The 24506-nt window shown below is 37.2% G+C and overlaps 1 protein-coding gene across 3 annotated transcripts in view; it reads left to right on the plus strand.

Moving 5' to 3' along the window:
* Positions 1-7506: 7506 nt before the first annotated feature.
* Positions 7507-24506, plus strand: part of Rc3h1 (ring finger and CCCH-type domains 1) — an 85025-nt gene continuing 68025 nt past the window's right edge. For all 3 annotated transcript variants that reach the window (XM_076831886.1, XM_076831888.1, XM_076831889.1), the window contains exon 1: positions 7507-7757. The gene's annotated coding sequence lies outside the window, so the exon portion shown is untranslated. The remainder of the gene's footprint in view (positions 7758-24506) is intronic.

Consider the following 24506-nt stretch of genomic DNA (forward strand, 5'->3'; position numbering starts at 1 on the left):
CACATTTGACCACAACACATTCAGAATGACATATTTAGACACAGAACAAGGTTCCAATCACTCCCTTGTTGGCCTCATAGACGAAGATTCATCCTTCCCTTCTCTCTTAGTCTACTACTATCCTTGGAGGTGAAGTAAGCCTCTGGTGAGCAAGGGTATACTTAGGACTTGCTTGCAGATTCTGCTTTGAGCCTGGTTAGGATTGGATTCTAAAGGTGAAGGGTGGGCCCAGCATAGTGGGACATTCTTATAATCCCAGCAACTCAGAAGGCTGAGGCGGGAGGAATACAAGTTGTTTTTTTATCTATGCAGCCACTCAATATCAATTCATTGGAGAATTAAATCCATTTATATTTGAAGTAATGATTAAGTAAGAACTTTCAAGTGATATATATATATATATATATATATATATATATATATATATAATTTTTTTTTTTTTTTTGTATCTGGGATTGAATCCATGGCCTCATGCATGGTAGGCTTCCAGTGCAAGTGCTATGAGAAAATTGTTTTCTAGTTGTAGATTCTTCCATCTTTTCTTCCTCTCTTGCTTAATTTCTTTGTGATTTCATGATTTTCTATAGTAGTACACTTTGAATCTTTTGTTTTTATCTTTTGCATTTCTGATATGGGGTTTTTGCTTTGTAGTTACCCTGAAGCTTACCTAAAACATCTTATATTGGGGTTTCTTTCTTTCTTTCTTCTTTTTTTTTTTTTTAAAGAGAGAGAAGTAGACAGAGGTAGAGAGAGAGAGAATTTTAATATTTATTTTTTAGTTATCGGCGGTACAACATCTTTGTTTGTATGTGGTGCTGAGGATTGAACCCGGGCCGCACGCATTCCAGGCAAGCGTGCTACTGCTTGAGCCACATCCCCAGCCCTTTCTTTCTTTTTTTAGGTCTACTTTTCTTTTTTATTTATTTTGGTTCTGAGGATGGAACCCAGGGCTTCATGCAGGCTAAGCAAGCACTGTAACACTGAGTCACACCTCCAGCCCATATACTTATCTATTTCAAGCACTATTTATTTTGTTAAGTCCTAGTTAATGTAGTAACTTAATTTAAAAAAAAAAATTTAAGATGTTGATGGACCTTTATTTTATTCATTTATTTATATGTGGTGCTGAGAATCGAACCCAGTGCCTCACACATGCTAGACAAGTGCTCTACCACTGAGCCACAACTTAATTTTTATCACCTGCAACTTAATTTTTATCACAAGCAAAACTTTATATTTTTACTTTTACTTCTCCTATATTTTATTTATTAATTAAAAAATTCTTTTAGACTTTGATGGACACTTATTTTGTTCATTTATTTATAGGCGGTGCTGAGAATTGAACCCAGTACCTCACACGTGTTGAGGAAGCGCTCTACCACCGAACCACAACCCCAGTTCCTCTCCTATGTTTTAGATGAAAGGTTTATTATCCTTTCAGTTTACTTTTTTTTTTTTTTTAATATTTATTTGTTAGTTTTCGGCGGACACAACATCTTTGTTTGTATGTGGTGCTGAGGATCGAACCCAGCGCCACGCCCATGCCAGGCAAGCGCGCTACCACTTGAGCCACATCCCCAGCCCTCAGTTTACTCTTGAGTCTGTTCAAGTTCTGGTGTCTGTCTTCTGGTGATTCTCACTGTGACATGACTCAGACAATTTTCATAATCCATTTTATTATTTTGGTTAGTATTCTATTTTTTGTTGCTAATTTATGCCAAATAATGCATTTATGTTTTATAATATGGGAGTCATTAGAAAAAGAAAAGCTTCAGGTCAAACCGGGGAAATTTAAAACGATACCCTCACAGGATGCCTTTTATTCACAAGTATGATACCCTTAAAGTGGACATTTGCAGGGTTGTGGAATGAATTGTGCTCCCTGCTGCAAGAAAGTCATATATTGGTGTTCTGACCCCTGGTGCTCGGAATGTGACTTATGTGCAGATAGGACCTTTAAAGAGGTTAGTTAAGGGAAAACAAGGTCCTAATCCAATGGGACTGATGTCCTTAAAGAAGAGATTTGGATACAGAAAACACAGAGAAGTAGTGGGTGAGGACACATAAGTAGGTGGCTGTCTGCAAGCCAAGGAGAGAGGACTCTGAAGAAACTAGTTCTGCCCAAGACCTTGATTTTGGACTTCTAACTTCCAGAAGTGTAAGAAAGTTATTTTTTGTTGTCTTAAACACACAGTCTCTGATATTTGGTATGGCAGTCCTAGCAAAACAGTACATTAATAAGAACAATATTCTGGTGCATGTTGCCGGGGGAAAGTAGAGTTTTGTTCTCTCAACCCAGCACTGTTTAGAGCAGTGCCTAGAAGGAACCCATTTGCTTAAAATTGACTGATGTCTCAGATCTTTCTGTTTACACTAACCCTGGGATAAGTGTCCAGGGTCAATTGAAGATCAGACATGCTCAAAGTTGGGCTGGAGGACTTGGTGGAAGGCAGACCAGTTTAGAAGCAATTTCATGTAGAACTCAGAAATTTGTTGTGGTTGTTGTTCTCTTCTTTCTTTTTGGTGCTAGGGATTTAACCCAGAACCTCAAGCATGCTAGGGAGGTGATCTACCACTAAGCTATATCCAGATCCCCCAACCCCCATCACCCTTTTAACTCTTTGGGGATCAAGTCTACATGGGGCTTAGATCTAGAAATCTCAGAACTGACTTGGGCTATACCTGCCATGTGATTGTTATCCCAAATCTAAGACAACCCCTTAGGCCTTGCTTGCAGATTCTGATTTGAGACTGGTTAGGATTGGATTCTAAAGGTGAAGGGTGGGCCGAGCATAGTGGGACATGCTTATAATCCCAGCAACTCAGGAGGCTGAGTCAGGAGGATCACAAGTTCAAAGGCAGCCTCAGCAATCTAGTGAGGACCTCAGCAACTTAGTGAGATCCTGTCTTAAAATAAAAAATAAAAAGAGCTAGGGATGTGACTTAGTGGAGAAGTACCCCTGAGTTAAATCCCTAGTACCAAAAATAAATATGTAAATAAAGGTGAAGGGTGGGACAGGCACTTTTGGTCTCCTTAGTGTGATTGCTTGGGACATCTTCCTCTGCTTCTTATTTTCTGGAGTTTAATTCCAATAAATACTGTTAATAGGACTGGTGCAGTTGTAAATTGGAGGAGGGAGTAGGAGGCCATGAGAATCTGTGCATGTGGGCAGGAAAGGCTCTGAGGAAGGGGAGGATTCAACCTTAGTTAACCTAATGTGGTCTGGGAAACCCCTGTGACTCAGCTCCTGTACTCCCTATTTTGTGTATGTGTGTGTTATTCTCTCCCCTTACACAAATTATTTATACTGGAGAAGGCTTAGGTTCCAGCTGTACTTTAACGATGTTTTTCGAGATTAATCCTAATTCTATTTTCATACTCTTTGTTCCCTTGATGCCCCAAAATGAGAACTGTCCTTCCATGCCCCTGGGAATACTTTTTTTTTCCCTAGTTGTAGATAGACACCATGCCTTTATTTTATTTGTTTCATTTCTATGTGGTGCTAAGGATCGAACCCAGTGCCTCACCCATGCTAGGCAAGTGCTCTGCCACTGCGCCACAGCCCCAGCACCCCCTGGGTGTACTTCTAATATCATGGCATTATCTATCACCTTTGGAAGGTAGAGTCAGTGACATGAGGAAGAGGGTTTTAACTCTCATAAAATTTTAAACTTTCTATGCACTGAGCATCAAATTACTTTAAACACTAGTTTTTACATGCACATCTCATTATATTTCTCTTACTAGATTATTACATTTCTCCAAGGCCTGACTGATGACTTATTCATTTTTTCCCCTTTTCCTCAGTCTTCCACACAACCCAACACCCTCCTCAATTACATGGTGTTTATCTATAAAGGAGTTGGGTAGATAAGTCATCTATCCAACCTTTCTTAGTCCCAGTTTCAACTGTTGAAATAAGCGGGTATCTAAGGTTTTTCTGGCCTTCATATAACAAACAATGCTATAGGTTGACAGTTACACATTCTAGAGCAATTTTAAAGCAAGTAGTCTCTTTAAAAACAATCACGCAGCATGCCAGGCATGTTGGCACAAGACTGTAATCCCAAAGGCTTGGAAGGCTGAAGCAGGAGGATGGAAAGTTCAAAGTCAGCAACTTATCAAGGCCTTCAGCAACTTGGTGAGACCCTGTCTCAAAATAAAAAGTAAAAAGACCTGGGAATGTGGCTCAGTGGTTAAATGCCCCTCAATCTCTAGTTGAATAAATAATAAATGAATATAAATATAAAATAAATATAAATGAAGCATTACTGAAAATGCATATTTTTAATCAAAAGAGTAACAATATAATCCAGCCATAAAATAAAATACATTGAAAAATTTCACAAGGTACAATTTTAACTGATTTAACTATGATATACAAAACCACATTAATCTTTTTTTTTTTTTTTTTTTAGAGTTTTGGGAAGAGGAAGACTGTATTTGACACTAGTTGGGGCACGTGGGCTTAAGGCTATATTCCAGCTACCTGGAAGGCTGAGGCAGGAGAATTGAAAGTTTGAGGACAACCTGGACAATGGATGGAGCCCCAGTCTCAAAAACAAAAACAACAGTAAAAAACATCTGGGGATGTAGCTCAGCCTAGCATGCCCAAAGCCCTAGGTTCAATCCCCAGTATTGCAAACAAGTTAACAAACAAACAAACAAAAAAAAAAAAAAAAAAAGGAAAAAAGAGAAACTAAAGACTATAATGACATATACATAAAATTAATTAAAAATATTTTTTTGTGTGCTTACTATGTGCTATATACTAAGTACTTTATATAAAATTACTCATTTAATTCTCATAGTATATTGATAGTGGAAGCAAGGGCAGAATCTAAATTTCTGGGCATTCCACATCATAATTAAATAAAACTAGTGCTTTAAATTGTTTTGAAGCTACAAAACAGTGATTTCTGGGTATACGTGACTATAAAATATTTAAAATGTTTATTTTAAGTCATAGATTTTTAATGTATTGTCTTAGCTCAAGGCAGTTCATAAAATACTATTCATTTCAGTGTATCAATACAAATTTCCCTGGATTAAGTGAATTATTCAATTTTAAGAGTATTGAAATTATATGTATATTTAAGTTTCAATATAATGTCTCATTCTTCTTTGGGGGCTGGGTGGAGGGTACTGGGGATTGAAACCAGGGCTTCCCACATGCTAGATAAGGGCACTACCACTGTGCTATATCTCCGTCTTTTTTCTTTGAGACAGAGGCTGTATCAGTTACCCAGGCTGGCCTTGAACTTGTGATCCTCCTTCCTCAGGCTCCCAACTAGTTGGGATTACAAGTGTGTGCCATCATCATTCAATCTTATTTGTATTAATTAATTCACAACAAATCTCAATACCCTAACAACAGTAAAACAAACAAAAAATTAAACAGCAAAATCAGGAAAAAAAAAGACCTTAATTCACTAGGTCAAATTTTAAAATACCTGTTTCTTTGGGAATAAAACTCAGTCTTTTTCACCCCTTGCTGAATTACCACAAGGGACAAAGTAGCCAATATATCTCATTCTTGCAGTCTGTCCTCTATGTCTCATACTTTCAGTTCAAAATATACATGACTTTTCCTAATTTTCATTGTAAACATTTAAAGTGTTTCTTCAAAACCAGTCTTCTTTCTTTGTAAAATATTTCTGCTTAGCTATATCATTTAAATGAATTTTGAGAAGCTCCTCTTTTAAACTTATTTTAGTTGAGATATTAATAAAATAAAAATAAATTTAACTTTCAAAATCATATTTTATAAGGGATCTTTGAAGGGTCTTTACCAACTGAGGTACAGCTATTAATATTTCAAAGAAATTATATTATCTAGGTTGCTTATAATGGAAGTTGAGTCACTTGTTTCACCTAAACAGGGAAGTTGGCACGTTTGCCTAGCAACAGCAGCTAAAACCTTCTGTTGTGGAAGGTTCCCTGGGAGGGAGAAGGGAGGAGGAGGAAAAGCAAGAGGAACAGATTAATCTGTTTTTCCTTGCAGGAGACAGAGGCCTGGCTGTTGGAGGTGGGAACTCTCTCTCCAAGAGACAGCCTTTAGATTAGCACAGGCTAACTTCATCCCCTTGTGGTAGTAGAGATTTAATCTCTGTAGCACTGGAGTTACTATAAAAGTTAACCCCTCATCTGCAGGTATATGTTCCCAGATGTTCAGCTGATGCCTGAAACAAAGGATAGTACTGAACTCTGTGTTTGTGTGTGTGTATACATATATGTATGTATATATATAACATACATATATATAATATTTATATAATAAATACATAATATATACATTTCTTCTGCACATACATAGTTATGATAAAGTTTAATTTATGAATGAGGCACAGTAAGAGATTAACAACAGTAATAAAATAGGGCAATTATAACATTATACTATAGCAAATCATTTAAAACTCATGAATTGTTTATTTCTGGAATTTTCCATTTAATATTTCCAGACAGCAGTTTTCTAAGGATGACATATCACAGAAACTTCAGCTAAGAGGACACTGCTGTATTCAGTAGGCTGACAGGAAGGTATAGATTTAGCCCACCTCAAAGGCAATATATTTAATCAATATAGAGACATCAGTAGGTCTTCTAAAGAGCTGAAATCTCAGTTGCTGGCAGTGTTATCAACTAAAAAGAGTTCTTCCTTGGCAAGTTTAAGAAGATATGTGATATGTTTTACAAATAACATAAAAACTATGCGTCACAGAGATTCACTTTATTAAGTTAGGGACAGAAGTTCCTTAACAATTTTTTTCTTTGATTGATGTACATAATGAAGAAAGGACAGAAGAACGAATTCTCTGCTCTCTTGGCCAAGAATTGAAGCAAATCGCAGAGTGGGGTGGAGACTATTAAATGGGTGTTGAAATTAACAAAATTTGTACGATATTAAATGAATTGCATTTCTATCCCTTCTCAAAAGCAGGGGATTGGCTAAATGGTCCTGCCTTGAAGCTCTCTCCCATTCTCAAACCCAGACAACATCCTTTTCATAAGGAGCAAGAAACTTTGCAGTCACAGGTTAGCATCCAGATGCAGGAGCTCTTCCAGGCGGAAGCTGTCCCTTTCCACCCCTTATAGTTCTTATTGTTCATGTTGTTCCAAAGACGTTTCCGAGCAGCGACTGGCCTGGCCTCTGGGTGGTTCCCTGCGGGGGAGGCGCAACTCTTTGGGGACGTTAGGAGCAGGGTGGCGAAAGGGCAAAGCCGGTGTGGCGGGGAGCCTGGACAGAGGGTAGAGGGAAACGCACACGTCGGGGAGACGTGGAAGGGACGGTCCACTCCGGGAGCGTGGGACCGCAGCCGGGACGCGGGCGCCGCCGAGCAGCCCACCTCCACTTGTCCCGGCCCGAGGGCGCTCGCAGCACCCCCGCCCGGCCGCGCGCGGGCGACTCCACCGCCCGCCCCGCCCCGGGGGCGGAGCCTCTCCGGGCCACGCCCCTGTCTCCGGGGCGGGCCGGAGTCTGAGGAAGAGGAAGGGGACGAGGACAACGAGCGGCGGGGCGGCGGAGGACGCGGAGGAGGAAGAGGAGGCCGGCCTACAAGATGGCCCCTGCTGCAGGAGCGGCCTCGGCAGCAGCAGGTGGGGGGCTGGAGGCGGCGCTGGCGGCAGCGGCCGAGGCCCGGCGGCCTGGGACAGAGTCAGCGTCGATGGTAGCAGCGGCGGCGGCGGCGGCTGCCGCGGCGGTGGCGACGGCCGCGGGGACGCGGAGCTGAGAGGAGCTGCTGCTCGGACCAGCGCGGTGAGCGAGCGGCGGCCGCGGCGGGGAACAATGGGCGGCGGCGGAGGTTCGTCCCGCCCTGCGCCGCCGGCGGCCGGGCCCGTCCGCAGCCGGCGTCCGCAGGCCTCAGGCCGCCGCGCGAGCCGGGGCGGGGGCGCCGGGCCGGGTCGCGCAGCCAGTGCAGCGGGGCGGGCGGCGGCGGGCGGGGCGGCAGCGGGCAGGCCGCTCCGCTGGCCGCCGAGGCCCGCGGGGTCCTTTTCCCCGGGCTCCGGGACGACGGCCCAGTCTTCCTTCTCCTGTCGGCGAGGGGAAATTGCGTGTGCAGGTGTCTTCAGGAAAAAACAAAAAGCGGCCCAAGTGCCACCACCACCGCAGCCGAGTGGCTGTAGCCGGGGTGGAGGGTGTCCCTCTGCAGACGGCCCGGAGCGGCGGCTCCCGGCAGCGGTTGTGCCGCGTCCCGGGGGACGGCGACCTGAGACTAGGGCCCTGTGGAGCAGGCAGCGATACCTCTTGAGAGCCCGGAACAGCCCGAGAAACTCAGACAAAGCCACTGACTGGCAACGCGCAAATTGTAATGTTGGGATAGAACTTTTATTCAGACGAGCCGTTTTGAATTATTAACGTGCAGCCGAAGGAGCATTAAGCAGCATAAAATGGACTTCAGGAAGCATTTCTTCAGCCCTGAGAGGTGCTTCTGGGGTCCTGTCTGGTGTTCTAATCTCGCCTTTTCCTAATTTTGTCCTAAAATTATTCAAAAGGCCAACTTTTGCCTCTTGGCTTTGAAATATCAAAAGCACATTTTGTAAGATTTCAAAACTTTTACCAGTACTTTTCAAATATTAGAAACAGCTATGGTTCTGTTGTGTTTACGCTGAAGGAGACAGACAGCTCTTCCATTCTGTTTGCTCCTATGTACTGTAGTAGTGTCTCAGCCTTCAAAGTTAGCCACTAATTTTTCTAAACTTAAGTTTTCAAGGCATTTACCACATTAATTTCCAAGTGAAGAAGAAAGAAAAGATCTAAGTTATTTATCTTCCAGATTGTAACTTCGAGCACAGAAATTGATATTAAAATTGCTTGGATATATCCAAGAACATTGCTTTCCACTGTTTTTTAACTTTCAATTGCAGGGTTCATCTAAGGGATTTATTCATATTCTAGAGAGGAAGATTGAGTTGGGCAGACAAGAAACCAGTTACTATCTTTGATCTATTTTAAGGGTAAATTTCTGATAAGGATGGGTTCCTGTTTGCAATAATCGAAAGCATTGTCGGGTTATGTGAAGTTTAATAAGTAACACTATCCTAGTTCTTAGTTCTTCCACAAAAATTGGTGGTGAATACACTAGCAATTGAGTGAACATGGAGTCTAACCTAAGTTGTTTAGGATTTGGAGTGAAAGAATGTTCATTTTATGCCTACCATAAATAATGTTGTGGATGTTCAGCTTTCACATGGCTCCTGCTAATGTGACCTTTTTGGGAATAAGTAATATAGAAAGAACACTTTTTCCTCTCAGCCCATAGAGTCCAAGTAAAGTCTATATTATAGGGATGCTTAAATTTATTTGTGCCCCAAAGTCTATTAGAACAATTGTACTGATTTGTGAGTTTGTAATTTTCAAGTATTCAGTGTGCTTGGTTGTGGGGAAAAAAAAAAAAAAAAAAAACTCATTATGTTGTATCATGGATTTATTTACATCATTTAATAACATTTTCCTGAAACAAAGATTTTTTAAGTGGGAAAATTTTCTATTTGGAATTGAATATTGAGCCAGTAATTTTTGGATTGAGTCTGGGTCCCTATTTTCTGTTTAATATTGAGCAGTTTTTTAGGGAATTGTTTATTTATCTGTCAAAACTATCATAAAAGCCCATGGAGGTGGCCTGCACCTGTAACCCTAATGACTCTGGAGGCTGAGGCAGGAGGATTATAAATTCGAGGCCAGCCTCAGTAATTTATCAGGGCCCTAAGCAACTTAGCAAGATCCTGTCTCAGAATTAAAAGGACCTGCTGAGGATGTAGAGTGCTTGCCTGGCATGCAGGAGGCCCTCAGGTCAATTTTCAGCAACACACACACACACACACACACACACACACAGAAAATAAAAAATAAAAAGGACCATGGATGTAGCTTATTGGTGAAGGACCCCTGGGTTTAATCCCCAATGCCAGAAAAACCTGTTATGTAATTTGTGATTCCTCTATTGTCATATCTTCAAGTTCAGTGGGTCTCATTTCAGTTCATATTTTCTCCAGTAATATTTAAACATTTCCTTTATTTTGGAACAATATTTTAAGAATTATAATTAACATATGTTTGATTCATTTGAAGATATTGGAAAAGGGAATTTCAGATAAAATAAAATTACATTTTTTTCAGAGCATATTTTTTGAGTGAGTAAAAACGTCTCATTTAATCCTTCTAGTTATGCTACAGTATTGGTGGGTTATTTTGGTACCAGGGATGTTTAACCACTGAGCCATATACCAACTCTTTCTGTTTTTTCTATTTTTTATTTTGAGACAGGGTCTCCTGAGTTGCTCAGGGCTTCTGTAAGTTGTTGAGGCTGCTTTGAATTTGGGATCCTGCCACCTGAGATATTTTACTGGTGTAGACTCTGAGGCTGGAAAAAGCTAAATAACTAGCAAAAAAGTCACATAATTACTAGATAAAAGAGCTTACTCAGACCCACCTGGGTTTTATGTCCCAGCTGCTTTACTGCTGTCACCATGTGTCACTATTAAACTTTGAAGCAACTTGGGCACAGTGGTGCTCACCTGTAATCCTAGCAACTCAGAAGGTTGAAGCAGGACAAGGATCACAGGTTTGAGGCTAGTGGGGCAATTTAGGGAGACTATCTCAAAAAGGCCTGGGAATGCAGCTTCATGGTAACATGCCCCTGGGATCAGTCCCAAGTACTGCAAAACAAAACAAAAAAACCTTGAAACATCTTCAGTGATGACAGTTTTTTTTTTTTTTAACTGTGAACAGTTTTATAATACTGTACTTGCCCTTACCTCTAATTTCCTTTTTAATATTATTTGTACCCTGCCAAATATTCACTTATATGGTGAAGAAATTGTTCAGTCTTGCAAACCACAAAGTAACACTTGCTTTTGTTTTTATTAGATCTGAATGCTATGAAATATAGAAATTTATATCGTTTATATAGGACAGATTTGTGACCTTGCTGTGATTGTTTCATGATTTTAACATGTTATGTAAATAGTTACTAAATGGTACCTTTAAAATATTTTGTGAAAATTTAAAAATTAATAACATTCAATGCTGTTAAAGTTTGGTCAGCTAATATTTATAATTATTCATTTCTAAATTTTTTTTTCTTTAGGCATTTAGAATTCTGAAGGATTTTATTTTTTTCTTTATATCTTAGGATTTGATGTGGAGTTTGATGGGATCTAGTCAGTCTCTTTTGCATATATCTTGAAAGCAGTCAGCATCCAACAAAATGAAAACTGATAAATGATCCCTGTTAGAGGAACACCTCAGATCAGGATGTTCCTTGGCACAGTATTCTGACCTGGTTTAGCTTTGGCCCTGTCTATGCTCAGGGGTTAGGTATTCTTTAGAATTTGATTCAGAGGACTTAACTTCTTAGATTGACCTGTATAACAAAATAGTCAAATTTTAAAATGAGCCTGTTCTCTGGGATCCATTTTAAGATCCCCTTTTCTTTTACTTAATCAAGGAGTCCAGAGTGGATTTGGACAGGCCTTGGAAGTTATAGGCATTTACACAAAGGGATTTTTATGAGTCCAGAGTTTCTCTAAGTATTTCTTTTTTAAAAATATATTTTTAGTTGTAGATAAACACAATAGCTTTATTTTATTTATTTTTACGTGGTGCTGAGGATCTAACTCAGTGCCTCACACATGCTAAGCAAGTGCTCTATCTCTGAGCTACAACTCCAGCCCCTCTAAGTATTTATTATATTTCTAATATTTTCAAGTGTGAGGTTTACCAATCTTCAGTAATGTTTCCCTATGTACCCAAGACAATTAGCTTCAGTATATTTATTTTTATCCATTGTTAGACTTGTGCCTGTTTACTTCTTATGTAATATTTTTGTTTGCTTTCTGTATACTAGGTGAGAAACTAATTATTAATTCATAATGTTTTTCTGGCATTGGTTATGCCCCTCAGTGATTATTACTGTGCATATATAATAATAATTTAACTTGTACATTTTTATCTAAAAATCTCATAAGATCCAAATAACATTAGGATATAGTAGCAGTGTTTTTTTTTTTTTTTTCCTTGTTTTTGGTATGGGAATTGAACTTGGGTGCTTAACCATCGAGCCATATCCCTAGCCCTTTTTTTATATTTTATTTAGAGACAGGGTCTCCCTAAGTTGCAAGTGCCTCCCTAAGTTGCTGAGGCCATCTTTGAACTCAGGATCCTCCTACCTCCAGCCAGTGGCTGGAATTACAGGCATGCACCACCACGCCCAGCTCAGCAGTGTTTTTGAAGAAGTAAAGATTTTTCAGGGAGTCAGTTTTATCTATGTATTAGCATACAATTTTTTACTGAGGGGAAAAAAATCACATTACATAAAATTAACCATTTCAAAGTGAACAGTTAGTGGCATTTAGTATATTTACAGTGTTGTGCAACTACCACTTTAATTCATCACCCCCAAATTCCCCTAGCAATTGCTAATCCCTAGCAATCACTATTCTGCTTTCTATTTCTGTGGATTTAAATGAAATTAAATTCAAACAAGATTGAGGAAGACACTACGTACAAGTGAAATTGCCAAAAACAAACAAAAACAACAATGACAACAAAAAACCTTTGGGGTGTGCTTGCTGGGAATAATCATGCATGTAGGGTTGCTCATTCTTTGCATCCCTTCTTTAGATACCATAAACATGCTGTCAGGAACTCAATATGGAAGAAACTGTTGAGAGCCACAGCTGTTTTTGGTTTTAGCTTTAATCAAAAGAGTTTAGTTTCTTAAACTCTATTTCTTCATTGAGTTGTGGAAATTAACTAAAATTTAATGTTCTATACAAATGTGAGCAATTGATACTTATTTAATCTCTTATCTAGAACATGTTTGCCTTTTAGTTTTTCTTAATATACAGAAGAAATTGAAATACGTTACTTGAGGTTACATTAGAATTAGACTTTTAGAATTAGATTGAAATTCTTTCATATCTTTGACTCCAACTTTATAACTACTCAGTTAATCTTTGAGAACACTAAAGTTATGATTTGCCTGACATGACGTTTATTAATTTATTGTTGAATAATTTTAGGGAGTCTTGTTGTGTTGCCTGGGCTGGTCTCAAACTTGTGAGCTCCTCAATTGATCCTCCTGTTTCTTCAGCCTCCTGAGTAGCTGGGGCTACAAGTCTGTGCCACCACAACTGGTGTTTTGAATAAATTCTAGAAACCTTAGTCTTGATCCTATTTTTGAGATGATTATGGAGGCGATTGATTTGTAACGCTTTTTTAAAAAAAATAAAGAATAATAAAAATGGACTAATATCTTTAATTCAGAATAATACTTCTAATTAATTGAAATCTTGAAATGTATGATGAACAGTGAAAAGTACATTTCTTGTTATTAGTAAAGATTTGTAGTGGAGAGATCTAAATGGAAGAATTTAATTTTTTAAAAAAAATTTGTTCTACTTAGATATACTTGACAATAGAATGCATTTTGACAAATCATATATAAATGGAGTATAACTTCTCATTTGTCTGGTTGTACATGATGTAGAGTTACACAGGTCATGTAATCATATATGCACATAGGGTCCAATTCATTTTACTGTCATTCCTACCCCCACGTCCCCTCCCCTATTTTCACTCCCCTCTGTCTAGTCCAAAATAAGGATTTAAATTTTGAAACTAATCTTTCTCTCCTTTTTACAGAAATATTCACAACTCAGTAAAGTAAATTTTTTGTAGGAAAAGATCAAGTCTATAATATTTGAATTTCTGTGCTTTCATATTTGCGTCAGTAGCATTTGGAGTTTTTATTTTTTTGCAGTTCTAGGGAGTGAACTTAGGGCCTCATGCATGCTAGGCAGGGGCTCTGCTTCAAACTTTATAATTCCTCATTTCTAAAAACAGAAATTGTAATATCTTTTTTTAAAGGTTGTTTGGAAATTTAAATGATATAATATATATTTTTACTGTCGTACCTAATAACTAGTATCCATTTAATACATTTTATGTTCTTTAAGTTCTGTTTACAAAAGTAATTTTAGAAAGGTTTTTATTTAAAATGTTTGAAAAATTTGTATAATATTTTAATATTAAAGCAACATAAAAACTGTATAATTTAGAATTAACTGTACATGTAGTGGCAGTCAGAAATAAAGTATTTTTTAAAGTAATTATTAAAACATTAATTGTACACATTTATGGGATTCGCTGATATTGCATATCATGCATTGATCATGTTCATCCACTTTCTTCTACCCTCTTCCTGAAATAATTCTTTTTTTAAAAAAATTATTATTTTTTTTTAGTTTTAGATGGACCAATATCTTTATTTATTTTTATGTGGTGCTAAGGATCGAACCCAGTGCCTTGCATGTGTGAGGCAAGCGCTCTACTGCTGAGCTAAAAACCCAGCCCCATTCCTGAAATAATTCTTAATATTACCATTCTCATTTTCTTCCCATATCAATCTTTCATTTTTTAAAAAATATTTTTTAGTTATCAATGGATCTCTTATTTATTTATTTATATGTGTGCTGAGGATTGAACCCAGGACCTCACACTTGTCAGGCAAGCGCTCTACCGCTGAGCCACAACCCCAGCCCTCAATCTTTCATTTTTACATTTGCCTGTGCTGTTCAATACCAGCTGCTGGCTGCATGTATTATTTAAGTTCTGGTTTATAGAAAAAATGTATAAAAAGTAGAATTCCCTCAGAGTTTCCTGTGTTGGCATTTTGTATTTGTATAGTGCATTTCTTAAAATGCATTTGTTAAATTTGATGAACCATTATTAATCATAATTAACTACAGATATTAGGTTAGCTACTCTGGAAGGCTGATGCAGGAGGATTGTAAGTTCTAGACCAGCCTGGGCACATTAGCAAGACCCTGTCTAAAATATAAAAATAAATTTACAGATCTGGGGATACAGTACAGTATTAGAGCACCCTTGGGTTAAAACAAATAAAACCCATGGTTTACGTTAGGTTTCATGCTTGTGTCATTGTACAATTCTGTGAGTTTTGTCATATGGCTGATGTTATGTGTCCACTCTATTGTAGAGTCTTGAAGAACAGTTTTACTGCCTTAAAAATGCCTTGAGTTTCATTTTTTCTTTCTCTCTTTCATCTCCCTCTAAACCCCTGGTGAGCACTGATCTTTTTACTGTTTCCATAGTTTTGCCTCTTGAATGTCACATGGTTGAAGTCATACAGTATGTAACTTTTTCATAATGGTTTCTTTCACTTAGCGAAATGTGTTTAAGGTTCTTTCATATCTTTTCATGACTTGAAAGCCCATTTCGTCTTACCACTGAATAATAGTCTGATGTTTGGATAAATTTACATTTTAATTAAATAACGTTTAATTTAGTCCGCAGTCTCACCAGCACATTTCAAGGGCTTAATAAACACACATGGTAAATGGCTGCACATTGAAAAGCACTTACATGTTCAAGGTTTAGTTCTTTATTTATCTTCACTCTGAGGAACTTAAACAATTTACATTTTTTTCTTAAGCCTGTATTTTCAGTACTTTCTAATCCTAATAGTAAGGTTTTTCATGTTTCTCTTCATAACATCTTTTATTCCATTCTTCTTTGTCCCTAAAATCTGGAGCTATCTTTTTCTTTTGTATTTTTCTCTAAACCTTTTGAATATTTAGGGATGATATATAGGTCTCAGAACCAATAAATGGCAGAGTTGGGATTAAAATCTGGATCTCCTTTTTCTGGTTTTCTCTTGGGATTGCCACTGGGTTGCTTTTATAAGTTATAAGCACCTTTGAAGAGGTTATTTGGGACTAATTATATACTTTGTAATTTAAAATATTATGCTGTCAGGTATGAGGCGTGAGGATGACTCTAGTCTTCAGGAGTTCAAGACCAGCCTGAGCAACATAGAAAGAACCTGTCTGCAGAAAGAAAAAGAGATAAAGGAAGAAAGAAAGATATGGGGGTTAGTGTAGTCCAGTGTTCTCCTGGGTTCAATCACCAGTGTCTGTCTCTCTCTTTCTCTCTTGGGTTCAATCCCCAGTGTGTGTGTGTCCCTCTCACTCTCCCTCTCTCTCCCCCCCTCCTTTTCTCCCCCGGGGTTCAATCCCCAGTGTCTGTCTCTCACTCCTGGGTTCAATCTCCAGTGTGTATCTCTGTCTTTCTGTCTCTCTCACATGCACACGCACGTGCGCATACACACGTGTGCACACACACGTGTGTATGCCTTATATCAGTCTCTTTTACTTTTCAGGTAAGTTGTATTTGTACTTAGTCTTTTGGTAAAGGTGGCTACACTGTATATGGTCTTGATTTTACCCTCTCTGTACTAGTTATACTTGCTGACAAAGCCTTTTTTGTGAGGACATTCTGTAGTAGTAGTCCCAGCAATTTGGGAGGCTAAGGCAAGTTCAAAACCAGTTTGATTAACTTAGTGAGACCTTGTCTTAAACTAAAACATAAAAAGGTCTGGGGATGTAACTCAATGGTAGAATACCCCCTTGGGTTCAATTCCTAGTATCACAGAGGGGAAAAAAACATAGTAGTCTTTCATATGTATGTACTATACTTTTAAAACACCTAAATTTTAATCTTCATTTTGAAATGTTTTCCCTGTAATTACTGCTTTTAAAATCCTTATTGTATATGTGAATTTTATTTATTTTTTTTTAGTTGTAGATGGACATAATTTTTATGTGGTGCTGAGGATTAGACCCAGTGCCTCATGTGTGTGAGGCAGGTGTTCTACCACTGAGCCACAACCCCAGCCCCATATGTGAATTTTTATACTAAATACCTCATTGAGAGCAGTTTGCCTTTTTCTTTCTTTCTTTTTTGGTGGGGATTGAACCAAGGGCCTTGTGCACACAAGGCAGGCACTCTACCAACTGAACTGTATCCCCGGGCCTCATCTGTTTTGATTAAAACTGTCATTCTGCTTAAATCTAGCCTATCATTAAATTAAATTTATTAAAAAAATAATGCCTCCCAGAAGCTTGGGAGGCTCAGGCAGGAGGATCAAGAGTTCAAAGCCAGCCTCAGCAATTTAGTGAGATGCTAAGCAACTCACTTGAGACCCTGTCTCTAAATAAAATAAAAAGGGTTAGGGGTGTGACTCAATGGTTAAGTGCCCCTGGGTTTAATCCCCCCACACCCCCCCCACACACACCAACACCAAAATAAAAAAATAAATCGTTTTTTAAGAAGTCAAGTTGTGGGTTTTGTTTGTTTTAGTACTGGTAATTGAACCTAGGGGTACTTAACCAATGAACTACATCCCCCTTTTTTATTTTGAGACAGTATCTTACTAAGTTGCTGAGGTTGACCTTGAACTTTCGGTCCTCCTGACTCAGTCTTCCATATTGCTGGGATTATAGGCATGTACCACTGCACCTGGCATATTGTGGGGTTTTTGAATTGATCCATTATTTGAGTCAGTTTCATGGGGGAAGGGAAATGTCATTTTACTGTGTATGTTTAGAGTTGATGAAAGCCTACTTCTATAACTAAGCCAATTTATATTAGTAATGGAAATTATTTTTGTAGCCTAAAAAGGATTACATCTGAAGGGAAAATATTTTATCATCATAACAGAATTATAGACAGAAATTAACTAAGATAGCTTCTGTAGATTATATTATAAGGATGTGTGTGTGTGTAGTGGGGGATCTAGGGACTGGACCCATGGCTTTATATATGCTAGACATGCATTTGATGGTTTTTGAAATAAGGAAATTCTTAGAATAAAAAATGCCGAAATCTTTTTTAAATGCATATAAGAATAGTTTAGGGGCTGGTGTTTTTTCTCAGTGGTAGAGTATTTGCCTGGCATGTGTGAGGCACTGAGTTCGATCTTCAACACCACAAAAAAATAAACAAAATAAAGATATTGTGTCCATTTACAACTAAAATAGTAAATAATAATAATAACGACTTTGAATTTTACAAAGCCTAGTACAGGTAATATTCTTTTGAAGGCATTGTTGAATTTTTTTCCTTGGTGCTAGGCATTAAGCCCAGGTTCTTAAATGTGCCAAGCATTTGTTCTACCACTGAGCTATACCCCCAACCCTAAGCATCACTGAATGTTAAATAGTACCTGTTCCCCTGGTAATTGACTAAACATTAATTCATTGTACTCAGAGTGTTAAAATAAAATTTTACCTTATAATAACTCTTCATACAACATCTTGTATACTTATGGACCATTTAGATATCGTCTTCTGTGAAATGTCTTTTCAAATCTTTTGCTCTTTATATACATTGAGTTGTTTGTCGTAAAATAATATTACATAGTTAAATGACTGGCAATTATGATGAGGATGGAGGAAGTCAAGAAGTAGGCTGGACTAAAAGCTCAGTTAAGAAGTTACTGTGTGGTCCAGATCATCAGGGCTGTATCCTGAGTTCCTAGGGCACTGTCTGGCACATAGTAGATGCTCAATAAGTTTGTTTTTTTTTTTTTAAATAAATGAGCAAATAAGAGTTCAACCAGAGAAATAGGGATAGAAAGTAAGCTATAGATGCAAGAGTTAATATTTAAATGGGGGTAGAAGAGGATGGAATCTGAGATGCTTACCAGATATGTCAGGTTGTCTAAAAATGGTTTCACCAAAGAAATAAAAATTACAGAAGGAATTACAAATTTAATAATGGGATAAGTTTAGTTACCATGTGATTAGCACTAACATCCATGCTTCAATTTCTTGAGCTCTAATCTAATAATGGTATCTAACAGAGTTATTTTGAGGATTAAGTTAGATAATCGATGAACAATACTTAGAAATAGTCCTTGGCACATAGAATGACTCAAAAAAGGTTAGAGATAGAAACAAAAAAAAAAAATCCATGTCTTTATGGAATTTAGTAATGGCTGGTATATACTATAACAAAATAAGTAAAGCATAGCATCATAGCATGTTGGATGAAGAGGGGTTGGGATTAGGGTATCAGTTTTAGATAAGGTAATTAGAGAAGGCCTTCTGAGGGAATTCACATGAATGTGTAGAGAAATGGGGAAAGGCTTAGAGTTGGGTTAAGAGTGGGACAAGCTATTCATTTCAAAAAAAATTTTTTCAGTTGTCAATTTACCTTTATTTATTTAGATGAGGTGCTGGGAATTGAACCCAGTGCCTCCATGCTAGGCAAGTGCTCTACCACTAAGCTACAACCCCAGCCCTGTTCATAATTTTTTGGTGGAAGAAAAACCATGGTTCCTATTTTTGCCAAAGAATGAAGAGTAATATGAGTAGATTTATGTTTGTTGTGTATCCCACAGCAGTTAGACTTAGTTTGCCCTTTTAGTCCCACTTCCCTGAACACACTGTACAAACCTAAGCATGAATTTAATCCCTAGAAGATTATCATTACACCATTTGAAGAAGTGTTTTATATTCTGATATATTAGCAACAAATCCTTAAGTTTCTTACAGTAGCAGCTACTTGGAAATTAGCAAAACCGTCATCTTCTGCAATTCATATTCCTGTTCCCAAACCACTTTATGCAAAGATAAAAATAATGCAGTATAAATAATATACATTGTAGCTGTAAGCTTCTGCACTTGGAGTTCATGTAGCAATTTCTTCATTCTTTTAAATTCTCCAAAATGAAATTTTGTCTGCAATAATAGTCTAGAAATAATTCTAAAGTGGAACAATGAGCTGTTCTTTTTTCCCCTTCCTCTTCCTCCTTTTCTTAGAGCATTTTTTTGGTATCAGGAATTGAACCCAGGGGCGCTTAATTGCCGAGTTGCTTAGGGCCTCCCTGAGTTGCTGAGTCTGGTTTTGAACTCAACAATCCTTCTGCCTCGGCCTCCTGAGCTACTGGGATTACAGTTGTACACCACCAGGCCTGGCTACTTGAAGCAATATTTTAAAAGTATTTTCTATTAAAATTCATTGTAACATTATTTTCTGGAAATTCAATAAGGCATAGTCCATAAAGATGAACAAATTTGGGGCATGGTGGCATGTGTGTAATTTCAGTAATTTAGGAGGCTGAAGGAGGATTGTAAGTTTTAGGACAGTCTTGGTGGTTTGGGGAGGCCCTGTCTAAAAGTAAAGAGTGAAAAAAGGGCAGGAATATAGTCAGTCTGCACAAAAAAACCCCAGAAGTTAATGAAAATGTTATTAAACTCTGGTCAGTAGATTAAAGAGACCATATATTTTAGTAATACTGATATTGTTATGTTATTTTTATCATAAAATGCATTCGATTTTTTTTCTTTAATGCAAAAAAAAAAAAAAATCCGGGGGTCAGAATGTATACTCAGGTATTACCCACCTATTGCAAAAGAGATATGTTGCATGTGCAGTTCACTTGTTCTGAGTCTGTTTTCTCTTTGTTGACCACTTCTAGATTCATTCATAGTTCTTCAGAAATCTGCTATGTTCAAAATATACATGTCATCACTGTTCCAAAAATGAGTTCATAAAGGATAGCTTAATAATCGTGGTCATATTAACTGGAGTGCTTTTTAACAGTTTAAAATGAAAATCTAGTGGAAAGGTTAAAAAAAAAGTTGCAGGAAAGAATAAATACTGATGATCATAAAACTGTTAGAAATTAGAATAGTATTGACTTTGAGGAGGGGATTGTGGTAAGGGAGTCTTTTAGGGTGCTGGTAATGTATGTCTTTGTGGCAATTCATTGAGCTGAACACTCTTGATCAGTACATTCTTTTGTAAGTATATTATACTTCATCCTATAGTATCCAAAGGGGGGAAAATGTATATATTAAATTTGGATTCATTTTGTTTTACTGCCCAGATTATTTCCCAATGGAAATGTTCTAATAAAATATTCAAAACAAAACAGAGTTATCCTTGTAATTATCTTCTAAAGAAAGAGTAGTTCTGCAACCTGTTGTGTTTTTGTTTTTGTTGTGTTCGGTTTGGTTTGGTTTTCTGTTTGTTTTTAATATGTAGGCTAAATCAGTTCCAGAGTTTCTATTTAAAACCAGTCATGAGGCTGGGGATATAGTTCAGTAGTGGAGCACTTGCCTAGCATACACAAAGCTCCAGGTTTGATCGCCAGAATCATTCAATCAGTCTAGTCATCGTCTGGTTAAGACAAAAACAGGCATGATTTTAGTTCAGTTGTAGCATACTATTATGATAATTATTAAGGATTATAAAAAATTACCCATACTGAAAGTTGGAAGGCATTGTGTTATAGTGGAAAAGGTAAAGGCTTTGGAGTTGACAGATGAAGGTTAACATTTGACTAGATCATTAAGTTATATTAATTATCTGTTTTCTTCCTTTCATTAGTAGAGCTACTCTCAGAATGATATTGGATTAAATGAGATAGTCTTTAAGTGATTGGTAGGGGAAAATATTATTTGTAGGTAGGTAGGGAAAAGCAAGCTTCACTTGCTGAAGATATCTAAAGTGACAATAGTAAGGAAAACGTCAGTCTTTAGATTGTAAACATTAAGGACTGATAACATACTTGAGCATATGAATCCTTATCAGCATTAAAAGAGTTAATGCTGCTTAGAGATTAAAACTACTGCATGGATGAAGACTTAAGTATGTTGAATTTGGAAAATAATAAATTTTAATAGATTTACATCCAGCATAAGTGGTACATATTTTTAAATCAAAAGGGCTTTGTTGTCCTGCTGTGCTTTTGAGAACATACTATTTTGCTTTTCCATTTAGTTACTGATGATTATGATTCAGAATTACAAAACTAAATTTGAGCATGTTGTGATTGTTAATGTGTGTTATGATTTAGATCTGCAATGCCCCAAAGGCTCATGGGTTAAAGGCAATGCAGCAAATGTTCAGAGGTAGGAATCATTGAATCATGATTAAATTGAATCATGAGGACTTTAACATTATCAGTGGATTAATTTGATGGATTAATAGTTTGCAAGGATGACTAGGTGGTAATGATAGACAGGGGGCATTTGGAGAATTAAGTCACTGAGGGCAGGCCCTTGGGGACTGTATTCTACTGTTCCTTCTTCTCCTCTTCCACCCTCACCTCTTTCTCTGCTTCCTACTTGCCATGAACTGAGCAGCTACCTTCTTCCATACCCTTCTCTATGATGTTCTACCTCACCTCAGGTGAGAGCAATGGAACCAGTTGACTATGGACTGAAACCTTGAAACCATGAGCCAAAATAAATCTTTCCTCCTCTAAATTGTTCTATTGTCAGGTAGTTTAGTCGTGTGATGAAAAGAACACGACTCAGAAAAATTATATACTTACTCAGTATCAACATTATATTTAGTATTACTGTTTCTTCAGAAGGCTGTGTTGAAATTTATAAATGTAAAATCATGTTTTCATTATGTAAACAATTATCAGATATCTATTATTGAAAAAACCACACTAAAACTTAAATCACTTAAACATTTTATTTGCTTACAATTCTATGAATCAGCAATTTGGGCTGGGTTTAGCTGAGTGGTTATTCTGCTGGTTTCCACTGGGGCTATTTAATGTAACTTCAGTCATCTGGCTTCTCAGACTGGAACTGGTCATTTTAGTGGTATGAGCTAAGACTCCCCCCCCCCCCCCCCCCTTGTTCTTGTGGTCTCATCCTCAAGCAGGTCAGTTTAAGCTTCCTCACATCCTGAGAGAGTGAGAATGGAAACTGAAAATCTAGGTTTAGGAATTCTCTCAGTATCACTTCTGTTGCATACAGCTGTTCAAAGTAAGTCATGGTCCCCCGGATTGAACATTTGGGGAAAAGAATCCATCCCTTGATGGTAAGAACAGCAAAGTCAAATTACAAAAGAGTGTATTTACAGGGATGGGAGGAATTATGATTATTTTTGCAAAGTACCACAACAAATGATTAACAAACCTAAGGAGCAATTTTTATATTAGTAAAGTTAGGCAAACCCAAATATGAATTTCAGTTGTACTATGTAAGTCTTTTTTTTTTTACATTTTTATTTTAGAGTAGTTTACAGAAAAATTGAGCAGGTAGAATTTCCTTACTTCTTCCCCAAGTTTTCCTTATTATTAGCATCATACATTAGACTAGTACATTTGTTACAGTTGAACCAATATTGATATAATTAAAATTGATTTTTATTCAGGTTTCCTTGATTTTTACCTAATGTCCTTTTTTTCTTTTTTGGTCCAGAATTCTATCCAGAATACCTCAGTACTTTCAGTCATTACATCTCCCCAGCTTTCTCTTGGCTCTGACAGTTTATTAGACTTATTTTTTAAAATTTGTTTTTATTTGTAGGTGGACACAATACTTTTATCTTATTCATTCATATATGGTGATGAGGATCAAACCCAGTGCTTCACATGTGCTAGGTGGTCGCTTTACCGATGAGCCACAATCCCCTAGACTTCTTATTTTTGATGATGTTGGCAGTTTACAGAGGCATTGCTCAGATATATTGTAGGATGCTCCTGTAATGGAATTTGACATATATGATTTTTCTCTTGATTAAACTGGATTAGGAGTTTTGGGGAAGAAAACTACAGAGTTAACACTGTTAACATAATTTATAGATGTTGATGTTGACCATGATCACCTGGCTGAAGTGGTGTGTGACAGGTTTCTTTACTGTAAAATTGTACCCGCCTTCCATATTGTATTTTTTGAAAGGAAATCACTATACTTAGCTCACACTTAAGGAGTTCTGCCAACTATACCTCAGGGTAGTGTATTTACATAATTTATTTGGAATTCTTCTACATGGGGAAATTTGTCTCTTCCTTCCCCTTTAATTTATTCAGTCATTTATTTATACCAATATGGATTCATTAATAGATATTTTATATTTTGGGTTATAATACAGTACAACTATATTTTGTTACTTAAATTGTTCCAGTTTCCTTAACTTAGAAGATAATGTTTAAGAAGTGTGTGCCACTTTGCAAATTCATCCCTGTGAATTTTTAAAATATTGTTTTAGATCCTATATTTAAGGATCTCTAATCTGCTTTAAGGGCTTTTTCTTCTTCTTTCTTTTAATACAGTATGATTTAGGAGTACAAATTCATTCTTTTGCATATGTGGCTATCCAGTTGTCCCTACACCTTTTGTTGAAAATGTTATTCTTTCCCCATTGAGTGGTTTTAGGATCCTCGTGAGAAAAATAATTGACCATGGTTTGTTTAATTTCTAATTTCTTGAGTGTTTTTATCATGATAAAGGATATTGAATTTTTTCAAATACCTTTTCTGTGTTTCTTGAAATAATCATGTGGTTTTATTTTTTATTCTATCATTGTAGCATGTTACATTCATTGATTTTTTTTTTTTCATATGTCAAGCTAACCTTGCATTCCTGGGACACACCCAATTTGGTTGTGGTGTATAATGTTTTTAAAAATATACTGCTAGATTCTGTTAATGTTTTGTTGAGGACTTCTGGATATTAGTGGTATTTTGGTTTTGTTTTTTCTGTGTCTCATTTTAGTATCAGCATAATTCTAACCTTGGAGAATGAGCTGACTATTGTACCTTCTATTGTTTGAAGAGTTTATGAAAGATTAGTATCAATTCTTTAAAAAACTTTTTTAATAGAATTTTCCATTGCATCCATCTGGTCCTGAACTTTTCTTAGGTCATAGTTTTTTAATTAAAATTCA

Source organism: Callospermophilus lateralis, chromosome 13 (assembly GCF_048772815.1).
Source record: "Callospermophilus lateralis isolate mCalLat2 chromosome 13, mCalLat2.hap1, whole genome shotgun sequence".
Lineage (NCBI taxonomy): Eukaryota > Metazoa > Chordata > Mammalia > Rodentia > Sciuridae > Callospermophilus > Callospermophilus lateralis.